The sequence below is a fragment of the Nerophis ophidion genome, linkage group LG27, assembly GCF_033978795.1.
Source record: "Nerophis ophidion isolate RoL-2023_Sa linkage group LG27, RoL_Noph_v1.0, whole genome shotgun sequence".
NCBI classification, from domain to species: Eukaryota; Metazoa; Chordata; class Actinopteri; order Syngnathiformes; family Syngnathidae; genus Nerophis; species Nerophis ophidion.
This window is the reverse complement of record NC_084637.1, coordinates 32,268,720-32,294,295: the sequence shown is the minus strand read 5'-3', so window position 1 is coordinate 32,294,295 and position 25,576 is coordinate 32,268,720. Positions and strand designations below refer to the sequence as shown.

At 42.1% G+C, this 25,576-nt stretch overlaps 1 protein-coding gene across 1 annotated transcript in view; it reads right to left on the bottom strand.

Moving 5' to 3' along the window:
• LOC133544167 (interleukin-1 receptor accessory protein-like 1) overlaps positions 1-19,007 on the bottom strand; it is a 573,629-nt gene extending 554,622 nt beyond the window's left edge. The window contains exon 1 of the mRNA XM_061889267.1: positions 18,826-19,007. The gene's annotated coding sequence lies outside the window, so the exon portion shown is untranslated. The remainder of the gene's footprint in view (positions 1-18,825) is intronic.
• Between the last annotated feature and the right edge of the window lie 6,569 nt (positions 19,008-25,576).

Here is a 25,576-nt window from a genome sequence, read left to right as displayed (position 1 = left end):
TTTGTGATTTCGTTGACTATCGTTGCAAATGCATCTGCAGGTTATCCATACATCTCTGTGCCATGTCTGCTTTAGCACCGCCGGTAAATAGCATGTTAGCATCGATTAGCGTAGCATGTTAGCATCGATTAGCTGGCAGTCAACATCATCAAAACTCACTTTTGTGATTTCATTGACTATCGTTGCAAATGCATTTGCAGGTTATCCATACATCTCTGTGCCATGTCTGCTTTAGCACCGTCGGTAAATAGCATGTTAGCGTCGATTAGCATAGCATGTTAGCATCGATTAGCTGGCAGTCAACATCAACAAAACTCACCTTTGTGATTTCGTTGACTATCGTTGCAAATGCATCTGCAGGTTATCCATACATCTCTGTGCCATGTCTGCTTTAGCACCGCCGGTAAATAGCATGTTAGCGTCGATTAGTGTAGCATGTTAGCATCGATTAGCTGGCAGTCAACATCAACAAAACTCACCTTTGTGATTTCGTTGACTATCGTTGCAAATGCATCTGCAGGTTATCCATACATCTCTGTGCCATGTCTGCTTTAGCACCGTCGGTAAATAGCATGTTAGCGTCGATTAGCATAGCATGTTAGCATCGATTAGTTGGCAGTCAACATCAACAAAACTCACCTTTGTGATTTCGTTGACTATCGTTGCAAATGCATCTGCAGGTTATCCATACATCTCTGTGCCATGTCTGCTTTAGCACCGTCGGTAAATAGCATGTTAGCATCGATTAGTGTAGCATGTTAGCATCGATTAGCTGGCAGTCAACATCAACAAAACTCACCTTTGTGATTTCGTTGACTTTATGGTTGCAAATGCATCTGCAGGTTATCCATACATCTCTGTTCCATGTCTGCTTTAGCACCGCCGGTAAATAGCATGTTAGCATCGATTAGCGTAGCATGTTAGCATCGCTTAGCTGGCAGTCAACATCAACAAAACTCACCTTTGTGATTTCGTTGACTTTATGGTTGCAAATGCATCTGCAGGTTATCCATACATCTCTGTTCCATGTCTGTCTTAGCATCGCCGGTAAAATGTGGAGACACTCTGGCACATTCAACGGGGGTCTGGCGGCAGACACTTTCGCATCTTCGGGCCAGTGGTGCAACTTGAATCCCTCCCTGTTAGTGTTGTTACACCCTCCGACAACACACCCACGAGGCATGATGTCTCCAAGGTTCCCAAAAATAGTCAAAAAATCGGAAAATAACAGAGCTGAGACCCGGTGTTTGTAATGTGTTGAAAATGAAAATGGCGGCTGTATTACCTCGGCGACGTCACATTCTGACGTCATCCCCTCCAGCCCGATAAACAGAAAGGCGTTTAATTCGCCAAAATTCACCCATTTAGAGTTCGGAAATCGGTTAAAAAAATAGATGGTCTTTTTTCTGCACCATCAAGGTATATATTGACGCTTACATAGGTCTGCTGATAATGTTCCCCTTTAAGAACCACTGCTATAGAGCGTGTTTGTAATAATATTTATAAGTCTGGATTGGATTTATTTTTTATGCTATTTTTTCTATCATCACTTTGCATGCACAGTGGTGCAAAACAATCCATAAACATGGCGAGCATGCAGTGCTAGGAATCTATTTATACATCCTCATTGATAATTTTTGCCATAAGAGCATAACTGACTGCTATACTGACGGTGACAGCTGCTGTCAGAGAGTATAATTCAATGCCACACCCAGAGGACAACCACACACACACCTTGCTAAACATGGTTAACTCTGCGTAATCCTAATTGAGCAATGTTAGCATTTTATAGGCCATACTACTAGTATTATGGCCCTTCCTGTCGCAGGCGACTAACTGCTCCCTGTTTTAAGTGTCTCTCTTTCAAGAATGACTTGCATGCCTCTCTAGAGACTCTGCAGCCATTGTTAATCAAGAGCCTCCCAGTTGTCAATGTAGAAATATTTCAGGTCCCTATTGATTAGGTCCTTAAAACGTAGGCAGGGGACGTCCTTGTTTGTGCAGAACATTGGCTAGCTCGCCATTAAAAAAGAGTTTGGGGAGGCAAGCCTTGGCGAAGAGTTGTGTGCAGGTCACTGGAGTTGGTTGCATGGTCCTTCCAACAAATGCCCAGTACGAAACAAAAAGGTTCTAGGGGACGGCGTGGCGCAGTGGGAGAGTGGCCGTGCGCAACCCGAGGGTCACTGGTTCAAATCCCACCTAGAACCAACCTCGTCACGTCCGTTGTGTCCTGAACAAGACACTTCACCATTGCTCCTGATGGTTGCTTGTTGGCGCCTTGCATGGCAGCTCCCTCCATCAGTGTGTGAATGGGTAAATGTGGAAGTAGTGTCAAAGCGCTTTGAGTACCTTGAAGGTAGAAAAGCGCTATACAAGTACAACCCATTTATCATTTATTTGTTCTGCCAGACACGCTTTCTCAATTTTTTAAAAATGGACCATTCCCATACAATGCACATGTCAAGTTCTTTATTTTTTACTTGGTCGGAGGATGTATTGTAAATTTTTGAGATAGGATTTTGGAGTTTTCTTAAACTGTATGCCAAGGGTCACCAGGTAGCCCGTGAGGACCAGATGAGTTGCCCGCTGTTCTAAAAATAGCTCAAAAAGCAGCACTTACCAGTGAGCCGCCTCTATTTTTTAATTGTCATTTATTTACTAGCAAGCTGGTCTTGCTTTGCTCGACATTTTTAATTCTAAGAGAGACAAAACTCAAATAGAATTTGAAAATCCAAGACTTGGTCTTCACTTGTTCGAGCCGAATACTGAATATAGCTTACCGCTACGCTGCAATGAAGCGACCAGAAGGAAGGACAAGTAGAAATGACATTGACACGACACAACAATAATCCAGCATCTGACTGGAGGACAAAACAGGCTCAAATATTTTCTGGCTGATTGACACCAGGTGTGGCCAGGTGCCAATTAGCCACAGCTGAGGGGACGCAGCACTCAGGGAGACAAACAGGAGACAGAAACAAAATAAGAGTGTTGACAGGAACTAAAGACAGGAAATACCACACAAACACAGAGGAAAAACTAAAACATGGCCACACTGTCAGGGACAAGCCTGACATTGACAGTAAAACGTTGTCGCAATTGTTGGATCTGAATTAAAACCATAACAAACCAAGCATCGCTATAGCTCTTGTCTCAAAGTAGGTGTACTGTCACCACCTGTCACATCACACCCTGACTTATTTGGACTATTTTGCTTTTTTTATGTGTGTAGTGTTTTAGTTCTTGTCTTAAGCTCCCATTTTGGTGGCTTTTTCTCTATTTTTGGTCTTGTGTCTTCATTTGAGCGATATTTCCCGCATCTACTTTGTTCAAATAAATTCATTTATTTTTTTACTTTACTTCTTATAACTTTCAGAAAGACAATTTTAGAGAAAAAAATACAACCTTGAAAATGATTTTAGGATTTTTAAATACATTTTTAAATAATAAATAAATAAATGGCTTCTTTCCTGACAATTTAAATCAATGTTCAAGTACGTTTATTTTTTTTATTGTAAAGAATAATAAATACATCCATCCATCCTTCCATTTTCTACCGTTTATTCCCTTTCGGGGTCGCGGGGGGCTAGGCGGGGTACACCCTGGACAAGTCGCCACCTCATCGCAGGGCCAACACAGATAGACATTTTAATTTAATTCTTCATTTTAGCTTCTGTTTTTTTAAAGAAGAATATTTGTGAAATATTTCTTCAAACTTATTATTATTAAAATTCGAAAAAAAATATTCTGGCCAATCTAGAAAATCTGTTGAATCAAATTTAAATCTTATTTCAAAGTCTTTTGAATTTCTTTTAAATTTTTTGTTCTGGAAAATCTAGAAGAAATTTTAATTTGTCTGTTAGAAATATAGCTTGGTCCAATTTGTTATATATTCTAACAAAGTGCAGATTGGATTTTAACGTACTTAAAACATGTCATCAAAAAAAAAAAATATTTGTGAGAAATCATTAAGATGATCAGTGTTTCCACAAAGATAAATACCATAAATTATTAATAATAACATAGTTATGTCACGCCTGTAAGTTATATTTTGGTCATGCTATGTTGAGTTTTTGGACATCCAGTCACGTTTTTCACTTCCTGGTTTTGTTTCCATGGCAACGCATTACTTCCCACCTTGTCACGCCCCTGCCCTCAGTCCCGCACCTGTTCCTGATTATCACAGCCAGTGTTTAAGTCATTTTCTTTCTGTTCATCAGTCACACTCGCACGCTGTTCCAACCTTCACGCCCTGGTCCACAGTTCCATGCCGTGTACATTTATGTATTCATGCCACCGTGCTAGTTTTGTTTCGTTTGTATATAGTCATGCCATTGTGCTGTTTTTGTTCTAAGTTTTAGTATAAATTATTATCCGTCATCGAGCGCGCTTTTTGTTTTGCCTTATTTATTGGATTTTGAGTATAAATAAAAAAACATGTACCTGAATTCACGCCTGGCGAAGGAGCACACACCATCCATGTCCAAGCCTGACAAGTTAAAGGTAAATTGAGCAAATTGGCTATGTCTGGCAATTTATTTAAGTGTGTATCAAACTGGTAGCCCTTCGCATTAATCAGTACCCAAGAAGTAGCTCTTGGTTTCAAAAAGGTTTGCTGTATGCCAAACATAATCTGTGTTGTCGCGGTGGCATTGTGGTGACGAGTTGTTCTCTCGTGGGTGCAGCGGAAGATGGAATACAGCCTGAGGGTAGGGATAAGAATGTATTTATTTATATAATAAAACAAACTAAGAACAAAAACACTTGCACAAAGGCACTAACCAAAAAAAACAACAGAACTAGCTTGGGAGCCAGAAAGAACAAAGGGCGCTAGCGTGGAAGCTAGGGACATAAACAAACAAAATAGCATATAAGCTAACAGGTATACAAAAATAGATTTAGCACAATGTTGGAAGAGCGGCGCCAGTTGTTGCGTGTGAGCAAGCAAGAGGGAGATAAATAATCAAGGGCAGGTGCGCGTGATCAAAGCAGAGACTAAATGGGTAACTATGACAACGGAAACAAAACCAGGAAGTGCCACAAAGAACTTGAGGAAGACAAATACTAGACAGAATGTGATTAACAGAACCAGAACCAGAATATGCCATGATCCAGGACGTGGATCATGACATAATCAGCAATATTAAAATAAGTGAAGTGAATTATATTTATATAGCCCTTTTCTCTAGTGACTCAAAGCGCTTTACATAGTGAAACCCAATATCTATGTTACATTTAAAGCAGTGTGGGTGGCACTGGGAGCAGGTGGGTAAAGTGTCTTGCCCAAGGACACAACGGCAGTGACTAGGATGGCGGGAGCGGGAATCGAACCTGCAACCCTCGAGTTGCTGGCACGGCCGCTCTACCAACCGAGCTATGCCGGCCCCATTATAATAATAAATAATAAAAGGCTTGCAATATTTCATTTGATGTGTAATGAATCCAGAATGTAGGACATTTCCATGTTTTTAGTTGCATTATAGAAAATAGAAAGGACTTTATCACTATTATGTTAAATCCACTACGGACTGGACTCTCACTATTATGTTAAATCCACTATGGACTGGACTCTCACTATTATGTTAAATCCACTATGGACTGGACTCTCACTATTATGTTAGATCCACTATGGACTGGACTCTCACTATTATGTTAAATCGACTATGGACTGGACTCTCACTATTATGTTAGATCCACTATGGACTGGACTCTCATCATTATGTTAGATTCACTATGGACTGGACTCTCACTATTATGTTAAATCCACTATGGACTGGACTCTCACTATTATGTTAGATCCACTATGGACTGGACTCTCACTATTATGTTAGATCCACTATGGACTGGACTCTCACTATTATGTTAAATCCACTATGGACTGGACTCTCACTATTATGTTATATCCACTATGGACTGGACTCTCACTATTATGTTAAATCCACTATGGACTGGACTCTCACTATTATGTTAGATCCACTGTGGACTGGGCTCTCACTATTATGTTAAATCCACTACGGACTGGACTCTCACTATTATGTTAAATCCACTATGGACTGGACTCTCACTATTATGTTAGATCCACTATGGACTGGACTCTCATTATTATGTTAAATCCAGTATGGACTGGACTCTCACTATTATGTTAGATCCACTGTGGACTGGGCTCTCACTATTATGTTAAATCCACTACGGACTGGGCTCTCACTATTATGTTAAATCCACTACGAACTGGACTCTCACTATTATGTTAAATCCACTATGGACTGGACTCTCACTATTATGTTAGATCCACTATGGACTGGACTCTCATTATTATGTTAAATCCAGTATGGACTGGACTCTCACTATTATGTTAAATCCACTATGGACTGGACTCTCACTATTATGTTAGATCCACTATGGACTGGACTCTCACTATTATGTTAAATTCAGTATGGACTGGACTCTCACTATTATGTTAGATCCAATGTGGACTGGGCTCTCACTATTATGTTAAATCCACTATGGACTGGACTCTCACTATTATGTTAGATCCACTATGGACTGGACTCTCATCATTATGTTAAATCCAGTATGGACTGGACTCTCACTATTATGTTAGATCCAATGTGGACTGGGCTCTCACTATTATGTTAAATCCACTATGGACTGGACTCTCACTATTATGTTATATCCACTATGGACTGGACTCTCACTATTATGTTAAATCCACTATGGACTGGACTCTCACTATTATGTTAGATCCACTGTGGACTGGGCTCTCACTATTATGTTAAATCCACTACGGACTGGGCTCTCACTATTATGTTAAATCCACTACGGACTGGACTCTCACTGTAATACAACTCTAACATTTGACAACCAAATAATAAAACAAGGTGACTCGGTAAAAAAATCTGGGTATTATCTTCGACCCAACTCTCTCCTTTGAGTCACACATTAAAAGCGTTACTAAAACGGCCTTCTTTCATCTCCGTAATATCGCTAAAATTCGCTCCATTTTGTCCACTAAAGACGCCGAGATCATTATCCATGCGTTTGTTACGTCTCGTCTCGATTACTGTAACGTATTATTTTCGGGTCTCCCCATGTCTAGCATTAAAAGATTACAGTTGGTACAAAATGCGGCTGCTAGACTTTTGACAAGAACAAGAAAGTTTGATCACATTACGCCTGTACTGTATATACCTTTATATACATATATACATACATATATACCTGTACTGTATATACCTTTATATACATATATACATACATATATACCTATACTGTATATACCTTTATATACATATATACATACATATATACCTGTACTGGCTCACCTGCACTGGCTTCCTGTGCACTTAAGATGTGACTTTAAGGTTTTACTACTTACGTATAAAATACTACACGGTCTAGCTCCATCCTATCTTGCCGATTGTATTGTACCGTATGTCCCGGCAAGAAATCTGCGTTCAAAGGACTCCGGCTTATTAGTGATTCCCAAAGCCCAAAAAAAGTCTGCGGGCTATAGAGCGTTTTCATTTCGGGTTCCAGTACTCTGGAATGCCCTCCCGGTAACAGTTCGAGATGCCACCTCAGTAGAAGCATTTAAGTTTCACCTTAAAACTCATTTGTATACTCTAGCCTTTAAATAGACTCCCGTTTTAGACCAGTTGATCTGCCGTTTCTTTTCTTTTTCTTCTATGTCCCACCCTCCTTTGTGGAGGGGGTCCGGTCCGATCCGGTGGCCATGTACTGCTCGCCTGTGTATCGGCTGGGGACATCTCTGCGCTGCTGGTCCACCTCCGCTTGGGAAGGTTTCCTGCTGGCTCCGCTGTGAACGGGACTCTCGCTGCTGTGTGTTGGATCCTCTTTGGACTGGACTCTCGCGACTGTGTTGGATCCATTATGGATTGAACTTTCACAGTATCATGTTAGACCCGCTCGACATCCATTGCTTTCCTCCTCTCCAAGGTTCTCATAGTCATCATTGTCACCGACGTCCCACTGGGTGTGAGTTTTCCTTGCCCTTATGTGGGCCTACCGAGGATGTGGTAGTGGTTTGTGCAGCCCTTTGAGACACTAGTGATTTAGGGCAATATAAGTAAACATTGATTGATATTGTGGAAGTAGTGTCAAAGCGCTTTAAATACCTTGAAGGTAGAAAAGCACTATACAAGTACAACCCATTTATAACCCAATTATTTATTATGTTAAATCCAGTATGGACTGGACTCTCACTATTATATTAGATCCACTATGGACTGGACTCTCACTATTATGTTAGATCCACTATGGACCGGACTCTCACTATTATGTTAGATCCAATATGGACCGGACTCTCACTATTATGTTAGATCCACTATGGACTGGACTCTCACTATTATGTTAGATCCACTATGGACTGGACTCTCACTATTATGTTAGATCCACTATGGACCGGACTCTCACTATTATGTTAGATCCACTATGGACCGGACTCTCACTATTATGTTAGATCTACTATGGACTGGACTCTCACTATTATGTTAGATCCACTATGGACTGGACTCTCACTATTATGTTAGATCCACTATGGACTGGACTCTCATTATTATGTTAAATCCACTATGGACTGGACTCTCACTATTATGTTAAATCCACTCTGGACTGGACTCTCACTATTATGTTGGATCCACTATGGACTGGACTCTCATTATTATGTTAAATCCAGTATGGACTGGACTCTCACTATTATGTTAGATGCACTATGGACTGGACTCTCACTATTATGTTAGATCCACTGTGGACTGGGCTCTCACTATTATGTTAGATCCACTATGGACTGGACTCTCACTATTATGTTAGATCCACGATGGACTGGACTCTCACTATTATGTTAGATCCACTGTGGACTGGACTCTCATTATTATGTTAAATCCAGTATGGACTGGACTCTCGCTATTATGTTAGATCCACTGTGGACTGGGCTCTCACTATTATGTTAGATCCAGTATGGACTGGACTCTCACACTATTATGTTAGATCCACTATGGACTGGACTCCCACTATTATGTTAGATCCAGTGTGGACTGGACTCCCACTATTATGTTAGATCCAGTATGGACTGGACTCTCACTATTATGTTAGATCCACTATGGACTGGACTCCCACTATTATGTTAGATCCAGTATGGACTGGACTCTCACTATTATGTTAAATCCAGTATGGACTGGACTCTCACACTATTATGTTAGATCCACTATGGACTGGACTCTCACTATTATGTTAGATCCACTATGGACTGGACTCCCACTATTATGTTAGATCCAGTGTGGACTGGACTCCCACTATTATGTTAGATCCAGTATGGACTGGACTCTCACTATTATGTTAGATCCACTATGGACTGGACTCCCACTATTATGTTAGATCCAGTATGGACTGGACTCCCACTATTATGTTAAATCCAGTATGGACTGGACTCTCACTATTATGTTAGATCCACTGTGGACTGGACTCCCACTATTATGTTAGATCCAGTATGGACTGGACTCTCACACTATTATGTTAGATCCACTATGGACTGGACTCTCACTATTATGTTAGATCCACTATGGACTGGACTCTCACTATTATGTTGGATCCACTGTGGACTGGGCTCTCACTATTATGTTAGATCCACTATGGACTGGACTCTCACTATTATGTTAGATCCACTATGGACTGGACTCTCACTATTATGTTAGATCCACTATGGACCGGACTCTCACTATTATGTTAGATCCACTATGGACTGGACTCTCACTATTATGTTAGATCCACTATGGACTGGACTCTCACTATTATGTTAGATCCACTATGGACTGGACTCTCACACTATTATGTTAGATCCACTATAGACTGGACTCCCACTATTATGTCAGATGCACTATGGACTGGACTCTCACTATTATGTTAAATCCACTAAGGATGTCGTTGTGGTTTGTGCAGCCCTTTGAGACACTTGTGATTTAGGGCTATATAAATAAACATTGATTGAATATTCTAATTCCCTGAGACAGTCCTGTATGTGGGATAAGATTAAAGCAGTTCAGCCAACATAAGTTGTGCGCCCGAGCAACAATAAGACAAACGCGACCCGGAATCTTCTCCACTTAACAAATCTTCCCATGGCAGCAGGCGGCCAGGTGGCCCTCATGCACCGCAGGAACTCTCCAGGCCCCAAAGAAGCGCCTGATTTAATATCAATTCACCAACACTAGTATGGAGACATCATGATTAACAAAATAACAGCAAACGTTACAAGGGATTCATTTTGGTTTAGAGGAGTCAAAAGACTTCTGGAGAGAAGATACTCAAAGTGGCTGTCAAGACATGCTCGTTAATGCCATAAAAGCAGTCGGGTCTTTGGCCTTTGCTTTCCCATCCTCCAGTTCCTCCAAGCGGCCGCCTCTCGCCCTAAGCACCGCACCAAGTGACACCTTCTATCCATCAACTTCTTCTCTGCCTCATATGAGGCAAGAAACTGCAGAGGCGGCTAATTTTTCATGCATATAATATCGGGCCCACCTGTATTAACCCAGGGGAGTGAAAGAGGGAGGAGAGGGCACGGAAGGGGTCGAAAGAGGAGGGGAAACGGGGGTCCGTGGTGGAAGACAAGATGGATTACCAGCCCGTGTCATGAGAAAGATTCCGCGACGGACCATCAGAAATTGTAGTAAACCTGGGCAATTATTTTGACTCGAGGGCCACATTTAGAGAAACAAATGTGTCCGGGGGCCGGTATATTTATTTTTAGGAACACTGATACAAAACCTCACAATAATGTCTGATTGAATGCTAAAAACGTTAAGACAGGCCGCCTTAGTTTTTTTTAGTTTAGTGTTAATTTGAAGGGACGATGCACAGAAACATTAAGCTCAAAGAAAAATATGTTCTGTACCAGATTGTAGCTAAATAGCTGATTTCCATCTGCAGAAAGAAAGGATGGGGCGAGGTACACCCCTTTGTCCACAACTGCGTGAGCAAATAGTCAAACAGTTTAAGAACAACCTTTCTCAAAGTGCAATTGCAAGAAATTTAGGGATTTCAACATCTACGCTCCATAATATCATCAAAAGGTTCAGAGAATCTGGAAAAATCACTCCACGTAAGCGGCATGGCCAGAAAACAACATTGAATGACCGTGACCGCCGATCCCTCAGACGGCATCAAAAACCGACATCAATCTCTAAAGGATATCACCACATGGGCTCGGGAACACTTCAGAAAGCCACTGTCACTAAATACAGTTTGTTGCTACATCTGTAAGTGCAAGTTAAAGCTCTACTATGCAAAGCGAAAGCCATTTATCAACAACATCCAGAAACGCCGCCGGCTTCTCTGGGCCCGAGATCATCTAAGATGGACTGATGCAAAGTGGAAAAGTGTTCTGTGGTTTGACGAGTCAAATTGATTTTGGAAATATTCGACATTGTGTCATCCGGACCAAAGGGGAAGCGAACCATCCAGACTGTTATCGACAAAGTTGAGGAATGCTCATCAAACACTTATTTGGAACATCCCACAGGTGTGCATGCTAATTGGGAACAGGTGGGTGCCATGATTGGGTATAAAAACAGCTTCCCAAAATATGGTCAGTCTTTCACAAGAAAGGATGGGGCGAGGTACACCCCTTTGTCCACAAATGCGTGAGCAAATAGTCAAACAGTTTAAGAACAACGTTTCTCAAAGTGCAATTGCAAGAAATTTAGGGATTTCAACATCTACGCTCCATAATATCATCAAAAGGTTCAGAGAATCTGGAGAAATCACTCCACGTAAGCAGCATGGCCGGAAACAAACATTGAATGACCGTGACCTTCCATCCCACTGTATCAAAAACCGACATCAATCTCTAAAGGATATCACTACACTGGCTCAGGAACACTTCAGAAAGCCACTGTCACTAAATACAGTTGGTCGCTACATCCGTAAGTGCGAGTTAAAGCTCTACTATGCAAAGCGAAAGCCATTTATCAACAACATCCAGAAACGCCGCCGACTTCTCTGGGCCCGAGATCATCTAAGATGGACTGATGCAAAGTGGAAAAGTGTTCTGTGGTTTGACGAGTCAAATTGCTTTTGGAAATATTCGACATTGTGTCATCCGGACCAAAGGGGAAGCGAACCATCCAGACTGTTATCGACACAAGTTGAGGAATGCTCATCAAACACTTATTTGGAACATCCCACAGGTGTGCATGCTAATTGGGAACAGGTGGGTGCCATGATTGGGTATAAAAACAGCTTCCCAAAATATGGCCAGTCTTTCACAAGAAAGGATGGGGCGAGGTACACCCCTTTGTCCACAACTGCGTGAGCAAATAGTCAAACAGTTTAAGAACAACGTTTCTCAAAGTGCAATTGCAAGAAATGTAGGGATTTCAACATCTACGCTCCATAATATCATCAAAAGGTTCAGAGAATATGCAGAAATCACTCCACGTAAGCGACATAGCCCGAAACCAACATTGAATGACCGTGACCTTCCATCCCACTGTATCAAAAACCGACATCAATCTCTAAAGGATATCACCACACGGGCTCAGGAACACTTCAGAAAGCCACTGTCACTAAATACAGTTGGTCGCTACATCCGTAAGTGCAAGTTAAAGCTCTACTATGCAAAGCGAAAGCCATTTATCAACAACATCCAGAAACGCCGCCGGCTTCTCTGGGCCCGAAATCATCCAAGATGGACTGATGCAAAGTGGAAAAGTGTTCTGTGGTCTGACGAGTCCACATTTCAAATTGTTTTTGGAAATATTCGACATGGTGTCATCTGGACCAAAGGGGATGCGAACCTTCCAGACTGTTATCGACGCAAAGTTCAAAAGCCGGCATCTGTGATGGTATGGGGGTGCATTGTGGGGTGGCATAGCTCGGTTGGTAGAGTGGCCGTGCCAGCAACTTGAGAGTTGCAGGTTCGATTCCCGCTTGTGCCATCCTAGTTACTGTCGTTGTGTCCTTGGGCAAGACACTTTACCCACCTGCTCCCAGTGCCACCCACACTGGTTTAAATGAAACTTAGATATTGGGTGTCACTATGTAAAGCGCTTTGAGTCACTTGAGAAAAAGCGCTATATAAATATAATTCACTTCACTTCACCTTCAATCCCTCAGACATCACTGTATCAAAAACCGACATCAATCTCTAAAGGATATCACCACACGGGCTCAGGAACACTTCAGAAAACCACTGTAGCTAAATACAGTTGGTCGCTACATCTGTAAGTGCAAGTTAAAGCTCTACAATGTGAAGCGAAAGCCATTTATCAACAACATCCAGAAACGCCGCCGGCCTCTCTGGACCCGAAATCATCTAAGATGGACTGATGCAAAGTGGAAAAGTGTTTTGTGGTCTGAAGAGTCCACATTTCAAATTGTTTTTGGAAATATTTGACATGGTGTCATCCGGACCAAAGGGGAAGCGAACCATCCAGACTGTTATCGACGCAAAGTTGAAAAGCCAGCATCTGTGATGGTATGGGGGTGCATTAGTGCCCAAGACATGGGTAACTTACACATCTGTGAAGGCACCATTAATACTGAAAGGTACATACAGGTTTTGGAACAACATATGCTGCTATCTAAGCGCCGTCTTTTTCATGGACGCCCCTGCTTATTTCAGCAAGACAATGCCAAGCCACATTCAGCACGTGTTACAACAGCGTAGCTTCGTAGTAAAAAGAGTGTGGGTACTTTCCTGGCCCGCCTGCAGTCCAGACCTGTCTCCCATGGAAAATGTGTGGCACATTATGAAGCGTAAAATACGACAGCGGAGACCCCGGACTGTTGAACGACTGAAGCTCTACATAAAACAAGAATGGGAAGGAATTCCATTTCCAAAGCTTCAACAAGTTTCCTCAGTTCCCAAACGTTTATTTGCCATAGCAGACGACTTATAGCTGGGATCGGTCCTGGATCAAAATGTCCGCAACAATCCGTGACGTCACACGCATGCGTCATCATACCGCGACGTTTTCAACAGGATACTTTGCGCGAAATTTAAAATTGCAATTTAGTAAACTAAAAAGGCCGTATTGGCATGTGTTGCAATGTTAATATTTCATCATTGATATATAAACTATCAGACTGTGTGGTCGCTAGTAGTGGCTTTCAGTAGGCCTTTAAAAATAAAACCATCCAAAGCAATCTGCTGTTTTATAAAGTAAATTTAGGTTGAATGAAATAATTAGGGTCCTTGGCCCATGGCAAAGGACTCCACAGGAGTCCTTTGCCATGGGCCAAGGACCCTATTGAAACTGCTGTGTTTTATTATTATTCCGCACCTACGCGCTGTAATTTGACCCCCTTAACATGCTTCAAAACTCACCAAATTTGACACACACGTCGGTATAGCAAACCTTCCCAACATATTAGGCAACCAATCCCCCAAAATGAAAATTGCGCTCTAGCGACCCCTAGGAAAAAATTACAGACAAAACTGCATGTAACTTCTGTTAGGAATGTCATAGCGACATGAAACAAAAACTCCTATGTAGGTCCGCCTTAGACCCAATTTTCATACACTCACTTCTTTCAGCAAAAATCTACAGGAAGTTGGCAAAAACCCCTTCAAAATAAAATTTTTGCAAAAAATGCAATTTTTGCCTCGTTGCGCTGTAATTTGACCCCTTTAAAATGCTTCAAAAGTCACCAAACTTGGCGCACACATAAGGACTGGCGAATATTGCGATCTAATGAGAAAACCAACCCCCAAAACTCAAAATTGCGCTCTAGCGCTATTTTTGAATAAAACACTGAAAAAACTGCTCCTAGGAAGAAAACACAGACAAAATTGCTTGTAACGTCTGGTAAGAATGTCGGAGAGACGTGAAACAAAAGCCTCTATGTAGGTCTCGCTTAGACCTACATTTCATAGATTGACAACCCCCAACAAAAATCAACAGGAAGTTTGCAATCCCCTCTTCAAAACAAAAGTTTTGTAAAAACCGGTCACCTTTCTTCAAACATTATCTCCTCTGAGTGCATTTGTGGTTTTGGCTTCAAACTCGCACAGGCGATAGATTGAACCCTTCTGATTAAAAGTATAGATCAGAGTTTTGATAAGTTCTCAGGTTTTGATTTTACGCGCCTTCAAAGAACCCCTGTGCAAAGTCTCCTAAAAAATGTCCTTTTTGCCTCTTTGAGCTGTTATTTGACCCCCTTAAAATGCTTCTAAACTCACCAAACTTGACACACACATCCGGTCTGGCAAAAATTGCGATCTGATGAAAAAAACTAAGATCAAAACTCACAATTGCGCTCTACCGCCCCCTAGGAATACAACACGGACAAACCGCTCCTAGGAAGAAAACACAGACAAAACTGCTTGTAACGTCCGGTAGGAATGTCAGAGAGACATGAAACAAAAAACACTATGTAGGTCTCACTTAGACCTACATTATAATAACTAACATACTTTAGCAAAAATCAACAGGAAGTTTGATATTTTCACTTCAATACAACAACTGCATTACTTTCACAATGCATTAGATTCTCAAAATAGTGGCTCCAAGGCGTCTTCTAACGCTTATCCGGCCGTGGGTCTCGGGGGCAGCAGCCAAAGGCGGACCCGACCAACGCTGCTTGTAGCTTTAATTATTATTATTATTTATCTTACGGTATATCAAAAATAATTTGAGCAAAATTGAATTAAAATATAGTCGGTGTGGGCCTCCAGCAGTGCTCGGGTTGATCATGTGGCCCCCGGTAAAAAATAATTGCCCACCCCTGCTCTATCAGATAATTTGAAACTTGAACAAAGGTCGCCAAAAGGCCTTGGAGTCCACAACTCCCTTTGGTCAAAGCGCACGCAGAGGAAGGAAAGAAAATAAATATGCAGACCTCATGAAGCTGCCATGCTGACACTTTGACCATCAACAACCATGGGTGTGTTTTTCTTGGCTTGTTAAGGTGGACATAAAGACCTGTATTCCCGACGAAATAGCGATTCGCTTAGTGTTGGAATACATTTTTAGAACATGATGATGAAATTGATTAAAATTACCATAGCCGGTGTGCTATTATTAGACTTTAAAAGCTTGAAATCATGGGTGTCACACTCTGGCCTGTGTACTGTATTTCCTTGAATTGCCACCGGGGCGCTAATTAATTCAAAACCTCTTCCTACTCCGGCGTTTACCAAAGGTATGCGGTAAATTTAGGCCTGCGCTTATAAATTTGAGTGTGATGTAAAGATACTATCATGAAAAGCACATTTAATTAAAAAAAACGTTATTATGGTCTTACCTTTACTTATAAATGAAGTCCATGCGCAGCTCCTTCTGATCAAAAGCATCGATAACTTCTTTATAGAAGTCTTCCTTATCTTTCTTCAGTTTTAAAAGTCTCTCTGTCTCGATGGAGATCTTCCTTTATTACCTCCTGCTTCGATTGAAAGTCCAGTTTAGAAAACGGTTTTATTTTAGATATGTAATCCTCCATGTTAAAAGTGCAAGCGAGAGGAAAAAATGAACAATTGCTGCTTGTTGTCACTTCTTCTGCAGCCGAGTAGTCGCAAGAAGGATCACTAGCGCCCTCTACCACCAGGAGGCGGGAGTCATTTAATGGCTCATATTTGACACACGCAGCTACGGTATATTAATAAAACATAGCTGCTTTCTGTTCTTTTTAGCACATATTTAATAGCTTGGACCTTAAATCCTACTGAATAGCTCTTAATCTTCTTCCCTTTATGCGATTTCAAATTATTGAAATCAGCCTCCTCCATTTTGAAAATGATGACAGGTGAAGTGTCACTCGTGACGTGACGAGTTTGACCCGGCGGAAATTCTACGCATATGCTAATTATTTTGCGAAACGAGTTTGACCCGGCGGAAATTCTAGACATGCGCTAATAAAAATAATACTTTGCGAAACGAGTTTGACCCGGCAGTAATTCTAGTCAGGCGCATACTATATACCCGGCGGCAATTCAACGAAATACGATGATTTCGTTTGGCCATTGAGGCATAATTAAATTAACTTTAGAGCTGTCCCGCGGGCATTATATAGCGCTGGTGCCGCTGTAGCAAAGCATTCACCGCTAATACTCATACTTGCCTACCCTCCCGATTTTCCCGAGAGACTCCCGAATATGTCCCGGAGCAACCATTCTCCCGAATTTTTCCCGATTTCCACCCGGACAATAATATTGGGGGCGTGCTTTGAAGGCACTGCCTTTAGCGTCCCCTACAACCTGACATCACGTCTGCTTTCCCTCCATACAAACAGCGTGCAGGCCCAGCTTTTACACACACATATATGAATGCATGCATACTTGGTCATCAGCCATACAGGTCATACTGAGGGTGGCCGTATAAACAACTTTAACACTGATACAAATATGCGCCACACAGTGAACCCACACCAAACAAGAATGACAAACATATTTCGGGAGAACATCCGCACAATAACACAACATAAACACAATAGAAAGAATACCCACAACCCCCTTGCAGCACTAACTTGCTTGTTGCCTTGCTTGTTTAATATTTAATGCAAAACGTGTTTGGGTCCCTATTAAAAGGTTAATTTTTTCAGCCTTTGCCCGCGGCTTTGTTCCGTTTAAAATTTTGGCCCACTCTGTATTTGAGTTTGACACCCCTGCTGTACACTGTTTGTTTGTCTAATCTTAAACAGGTTTGTGCTGAAAACAAAGTTTCGTTGCACTTGTGCAATGACAATAAAGACCTATCCTATCCTATCCTAATATCTTACAAAAAAAGTCTGCGGGCTATAGAGCGTTTTCTGTTCGGGCTCCAGTACTCTGGAATGCCCTCCCGGTAACAGTTTGAGATGCTACCTCAGTAGAAGCATTTAAGTCTCACCTTAAAACTCATCTGTATACTCTAGCCTTTAAATAGACCTCCTTTTTAGACCAGTTGATCTGCCGCTTCTTTTCTTTTTTCTCCTATGCCCCCCCCTCTCTTGTGGAGGGGGTCCGGTCCGATGACCATGGTTGACGTACTGGCTGTCCAGAGTCGAGACCCAGGATGGACCGCTCGTCTATGTATCGGTTGGGGACATCTCTACGCTGCTGATCCGCCTCCGCTTGGGATGGTTTCCTGTGGACGGGACTCTCGCTGCTGTCTTGGATCCGATTTGAACTGAACTCTCGCGGCTGTGTTGGAGCCACTATGGATTGAACTTTCACAGTATCATGTAAGACCCGCTCGACATCCATTGCTTTCGGTCCCCTAGAAGGGGGGGGGGGGGGTTGCCCACATCTGAGGTCCTCTCCAAGGTTTCTCATAGTCAGCATTGTCACTGGCGTCCCACTGGATGTGAATTCTCCCTGCCCACTGGGTGTGAGTTTTCCTTGCCCTTTTGTGGGTTCTTCCGAGGATGTTGTAGTCGTAATGATTTGTGCAGTCCTTTGAGACATTTGTGATTTGGGGCTATATAAATAAACATTGATTGATTGATTGATTGAAGGCTTGAATGTTTGGTTCATTCGTTGTTATTTTATTTTCAAATGTATTATTAGCCTGTGGAAAAAATTTGATATTTACCTCAGAAGATTGGAAATAGAAAAAAAAGGCATAACATTTTTATTTAAATGCCATTGATATTTGTGATTTAGGGCTATATAAATAAACATTGATTGATTGATTGATTGATACTGAGATCATTTAGGACCAAAACCATTAAAACAAGTAAAACACTAACATAAAATCTGCTTTAGTGAGAAGAATGATCTCATCAGACAGAAAATAAGCAAATATCACCCTTATTTGAGATATTTCATCCTACTTAGATTTCAGTTTTTGCAGTGCATGGATAAAAACAAGGCATCAATAACGACTTACATACCTTTCCCGAGGAGTGTGGAGTGGATGTTTGGTGAGAGGCATGCAGGTCTCTTCCAGAATCCTGTGGTTTGTCATATGAACCGGGCGAAAGGTGCAAAGCTCAGCAGAAAAGTGAAGAGCCGGCAGCTCATTACAGGTGTGAGCCAGACTTGTGCGGCTCATCTCTTAGACTTGTCCCATTGTTGGAAAATGTCACCTCGGCAATAAGGACCTGCGACAGGGAGAGAAGCGAGTAAGCCTTTTTCTGTCGAACCCCTTCGGGAGCTCCCGGGCTCCTTCTGCATCTGTTTCATTACGTCCCGGATCTAAGTCTGATTTAGCCCGGCGGGAGAGTCAAGCGAGTCTGAGACTCACTGGAGGTGCTGAAGCAGCACAGTGAAGGATTCGCACGGCGGCCGTGATGGATTCCTTTTGCTTGCGGCGTCATTTCAATTTCCTTCACAACTGTATGTTTTTTTTTGTTTTTTAAGAGTTAAAAGAGGTAAAAGTCAGCTAGCAAAAACTGAAAGCCAATCAAATACATCAGGGGTCGGGAACCTTTTTGGGTGAGAGAGCCATGAAAGCCAAATATTTTAAAATAAATTTTCAGGTCATATCTGACAAACTTAAAATCCAAATCGATGATTCGTCTTCGGCCTGTGCTCCCTTGTCCTGTGGTGTCCCTCAGAGTTCAATCCTAGGACCAATCCTGTTTTCAGTGTACATCCCTACCCCTGCTCCATACTAACAGCGTGTCACATAATATTTGTGGCTTTTACACACACACACACACACACACACACACACACACACACACACACACACACACACACACACACGCACAAGTGAATGCAAGGCATACTTGGTCAACAGCCATACAGGTCACACTGAGGGTGGGCGTATAAAAAAACTTTAGCACTGTTACAAATATGCGCCACACTGTGAACCCACACCAAACAAGAATGACAAACACATTTCGGGTGAACATCCGTAAAACAGCAGAATAAATACCCAGAACCCCCTTGCAGCACTAACTCTTCCGGGAAACTTCCAGCAAACTGACCAATAATTAACGTTTTATTCATGCATTTTCTCTTGCTACTTCAAGGCTTGAATGTTTGGTTCATTCATTATTGTTATTTTATTTTCCGATTTAGTGGCAAAATTATCTGCCAATAGAACAAGAAAATGTGGCTTTCCAAAACAAGTAAAATTAGCTAACCTCAATGAACCCAAAAATACCTTAAAATAAGTATATTCTCAGTAATAACAAGTGCACTTTTCTTGGTAGAGAAAAAAAATTGAGACCCTTTTGCTCAATATGTTGAAAAATGTTCTTAAATTAAGTAAATGCTAGTGTGAATTTGTGAAGTGAATTATATTTATATAGAGCTTTTCTCTAGTGACTCAAAGCGTTTTCCATAGTGAAACCCAATATCTAAGTTACATTTAAACCAGTGTTGGTGTGCACTGGGAGCAGGTGGGTAAAGTGCCTTGCCCAAGGACACAACGACAGTGACTAGAATGACGGAAGCGGGAATGGAACCTGCAACAAAGTTTAACCCTTGTTTTATGTTGGAAAAATGACATTGATTATGTTGCGGGTCGTTTTGACCCGCACTGTGTAAATGCACTCAAAACAGTCAAGAAAACAGGTTAAACCAATAACAATTTTATTTTAGGTTGTATAAACATTTAGAAAAGTGACATACAATACATTTTTTATTCCAATTGTATTATGTTAAGGGCCAATTTGACCCATTTCAGTTTTTGTGTTGATCAAAGTACTGGTTATCCTTTCTTTTTCTTGCTGAAATCTGGTGACTTTTCCTCATCTGGTGTCATGAACTGGTGTGTAAATCTGGACACTTTGTTGTGTAGTGGAATGTTTGTGCAGAGTTTGTATAAAAAGATGATGTTGCGGGTCATTTTGACCCAGGCGCTTTAATGTGGGTAAATAGCTGCTCAGACCCAAAAATAAACATGTCTCCTTGATGTACTTTTTACTTTGATGTGCAAATTGTTTGTATTTTGATTGCCTCTGAGACCCAGAGCCAGGTGTGTGAAGAGAGGGAACTTTCTCACACCTGTCCTTGTCTCCTCAGATGTCATACTTCTGAGCTCATTTTTGGTGAGTTTGTCAAAGAGATGACATGAGAACAGAGACAAGGACAAGTTTGAGAAAGTTCCCTCTCTTCACACACCTGGCTCTGGGTCTCAGAGGCAATCAAAGTACAAACAATTGTAAATCAAAGTAAAAAGTACATCAAAGAGACTTGTTTATTTTGGCTATTTACCCACATTAAAGTGTATGGGTCAAAATGACCCGCAACATCATCTTTGTATGCAAACTCTGCAAAACATTCCACTACACAACAAAGTGTCCAGATTTTACACACCAGTTTATGACCATAGATGAGGAAAAGTCACCAAATTTCAGCAAGAAAAAGAAAGGATAACCAGTACTTTGATAAACACAAAAACTGAAATGGGTCAAATTGACCCTCAACATAATAGAAGGGTTAAAAAATAAAGTTGCAAACTTTATGGATGGCTCACATCGTGGTCACTCCGTGATCACGTACGACCGCCAGACACTTCTGGATGTGGACATATCGGGCCGTTTTTGGACTGATAGACGCGTGCTTGCTAGACCTGCTAACTAGCGCGGGAATACTTCGGCGGCTACATCCAGGATCCATTATGGATTGAACTTTCACAGTATCATGTTAGACCCGCTCGACATCCATTGCTTTCCTCCTCTCCAAGGTTCTCATAGTCATCATTGTCACCGACGTCCCACTGGGTGTGAGTTTTCCTTGCCCTTATGTGGGCCTACCGAGGATGTCGTAGTGGTTTGTGCAGCCCTTTGAGACACTAGTGATTTAGGGCTATATAAGTAAACATTGATTGATTGATTGATAAAAAATATATATCATATCATCTTTATGCGGATGATATACAAATCTAAGTCCCTTTGGAAAAAAAAAAGTGACATGTTTTAAAAAAAATCTAAATGGTCTTGAGGACATAAAAGCATGGTTGGCGGTAAACTTTCTAAACTTAAGACGAGAACAAGACGGAAATTATTTTATTTGACTCAAAAGTATAACAGAATGCTCCCACCAGTGACTTGGACCCTCTGATGCCTTACTTTAAACCCACAGTCACAAATCAAACGCTCTCCCTGACCACCTGAGGGCACCACAGACTGTGGATACTTAAAAAAAAAAAAAAGGCTTAAAAACCCATCTTTTAAAAAAAGCATTTTTATAGACATGCATGCTGGTTCTAGCTATTGGGCTGTTTCTAGTTTTAGATCTTATTTATTTGTATTATCTTTTTACTATTATTATTATTACCATTTTTTTTTACACTGTGGCACTTTGAGGTTGTTTGCTCAACGTAACGTGCTTTTTACAAATCCATCCATCCATTTACTACCACTTATTCCCTTTGGGGTCAGGGAGGGCGCTGGTGCCTATCTCAGCTACAATCGGGCGGAAGGCTTTTTTACAAATAAAATTTATTATTATTATTATTATTAAGTTCGACAATGATCTTCAATTGGAACATCAGAATAACTCTCTTGTACGATGTAGTTTTTTATCATCTAAGACTTTTAGCAAAAATTAAATATGGGAGTTAATACGACACCCAAGATGTATCTTACAGTCTAATCTCTGCTGTGTGTTAAGAACAATACTTACAGTATAAACACTTTGTAGGGCTCGACAAAAGACCCGATCGGGAACATTCAACTTAACCTCTTAAGGCCCAAACTGTTTGTTTACATGCTTTTTTTTATTTCTCTTTGGGCTTACTGGACCCTTATTAAGGCTCTGCGATGAGGTGGCGACTTGTCCAGGGTGTACGCCGCCTTCCGCCCGATTGTAGCTGAAATAGGCTATAGCCCCCCTTTCCCGCGACCCCGTTACTTGCACAATATCACCAGGTGACTGAAATAAAGCACCAGCAGCCATTTAATTTTTCGGCCTGGTTTACAGGGGCTAATATGCTAATGTTGCTAATATGGAAACAGGTTTCAATTCCTGTCCTTACTAAAGATACTAAGAAATGTAGTTTATTTTCCACAATGGAGCGGCTCCACACTGTGTATGGCTACACGCAGTTAGTGAGGGACTAAACCAAAGAGACGTACTTGAATCTTTTACAAAGTGCATGTTCGAAAATGACGTTTCTGCGTTGGTCAATGACGTCTGTGAATGTCATTTGGAGAAATGAAACTTGAAAGACGGGCTTGATGCTCTCAGCGTGTTTGAATCACCACATTAGCAGCTGTTATCAGCGCACACAAGGAGATGGACCAAACACTGGCTCGGGTCTGGGGATGTGTTGTTCACACATCAGCTCACACAAAATGTGTCGGAGCAAAAAAGGGAATGACATCATAAAGTCATCTTCCGATTGGCCAGTAATTATTTGCAAGGAAAAAAAAAGCAAATGTGCTTAGAACTACAAGGAACTTTTTTTACGTCGCTTGTTTTTGTAGTTTTTCTTTGTAAACAAATGGGCTTTTATGTAAGACTTTTTGGAAAGTCTCTTTACTCGCGACCCCAAAAGGGACAAGCCGTAGGAAATGGATGGATTCAAGATTCAAGATTAATTTTTTTGTCAATTCTTTAACATGCACAAGACACATAAGAACTGAAAATGACGTTTTGGGCACAGTCCCACTAGGAGCAGACATCAATCAATTAATCAATCAATGTTTATTTATATAGCCCCAAATCACAAATGTCTCAAAGGACTGCACAAATCATTACGACTACAACATCCTCGGAAGAACCCACAAAAGGGCAAGGAAAACTCACACCCAGTGGGCAGAGAGAATTCACATCCAGTGGGACGCCAGTGACAATGCTGACTATGAGAAACCTTGGAGAGGACCTCAGATGTGGGCAACCCCCCCCTCTAGGGGACCGAAAGCAATGGATGTCGAGCGGGTCTAACATGATACTGTGAAAGTTCAATCCATAGTGGCTCCAAGACAGCAGTGAGAGTCCCGTCCACAGGAAACCATCTCAAGCGGATCAGCAGCGTAGAGATGTCCCCAACCGATACAGGCGAGCGGTCCATCCTGGGTCCCGACGAGCGGTCCATCCTGGGTCTCGACTCTGGACAGTCAGTATTTCATCCATGGTCATCGGACCGGACCCCCTCCACAAGGGAGGGGGGGACATAGGAGAAAGAAAAGAAGCGGCAGATCAACTGGTCTAAAAAGGAGGTCTATTTAAAGGCTAGAGTATACAGATGAGTTTTAAGATGAGACTTAAATGCTTACAAGGAGACAAGACGGGACCGCCGACGGATCAGCCATTTTTACGGCACTCCTTAAAAAAAAAATGTGAAAAAGGTGATATTGGGAAAGGGGGGGAAGAGTAAAAAAAAATATCAGTCAAAGGCTGGACCCACAGGAGGGGGTTCAGACTGAGTTCAAAGGAAAAAAACTCATTTGCCACAGCACACATAAACATATTACATATAATCACAACAACTCGCAACAGGGGGGGGGAGACATTTGAGGCCCTGGAGCTATAAAGCGCTGTTCAGCCGTCCATCAGCCCGAAGGGGAATTAAGCGGTGGTAAAGGTGTTGGGTGGGTAATGTGTTTGTATATATGCCTATAGTCTTTGGGTGAAGTGAAGTAGTGTTCATGAGCCCAGGGTCGTTCTGCATGCAATGCAAGCAAAGTTCAACTTCCGGGTGTCGTTTGGGAGGGAGGGAGGTCAAAAGCGTCCATCTTTGAGATTGGGAAGCCGGATGTGGAGAGACGGAGCCGAGGAGCCGACAGCAGGGTCGGACAAATGCCGGTCCTACCCGCAATGGCGGCCAGGAGGCGGGGCGTGCGGCGGAGAGAGGAGGCGGGACGCACTCAGAGCGACGCTCCAGCCAGCCAAGACAGGTGCGATCACCACACACCTGCGCTCAATCTGCTCATCTGTTGTTGCAGCATAAAAGAGGGGAAGGAGGAACGATCGAGGAGGAGTAGGCGAGGACACGACGGCAAACCGACAACAAGCACGATGATTGAAGACAAGAGAGAGAGAGAGAGAGAGAGAGAGAGAGAGAGAGACGACGACCCCCCGCAACGGACGCAAACGCCAGACGCCGAAAGCCGTGCAGTGGCGGCTAGCAGGTTTTACTGGTGTTTATTATTTCATTATTTCAATAAACCTGTCTTGTTCTGGCCATCCGATCGCGTCGCTTTTCAGCGCGCGGGCTCTTCCTGCTAGCCGCCGCTGCACGCCTTTCGGCGTCTGGCGTTTGCGTCCGGCATTTGTCCGACCCTGCTGTCGGCTCCTCGGCTCCGTCTCTCCACACCGGAGTACCCGGAGGGAACCCACGCAGTTTACGGGGAGAACTTGCAAACTCCACACAGAAAGATCCCGGGCCCGGGATTGAACTCAGGACTACTCAGCTTTCGTATTGTGAGGCACATGCACTAACCCCATGTCCACCGTGCTGCCCGTGCATCATTCAATTCCTGATTTTTCTCTGTCAACTGTTGTTCAAGGGTCTCGAGATGTCTTTATTTCCTTTGATGCCCTTCTAAGTCTGTTTGACTTTGAAATGAGTATGGGTTGAAAAGGATTTGCAAATAATTGTATTCCGTTTATATTTACATCTAACACAATTTCCCTACTCATATGGAAACGGGGTTTGTATATTCATAGATTACACATTGTTAAAAGCGGTCTTAACTGCGATTTGGCCCTTAATGAAAACGAGTTTGACACCCCAGATTATTG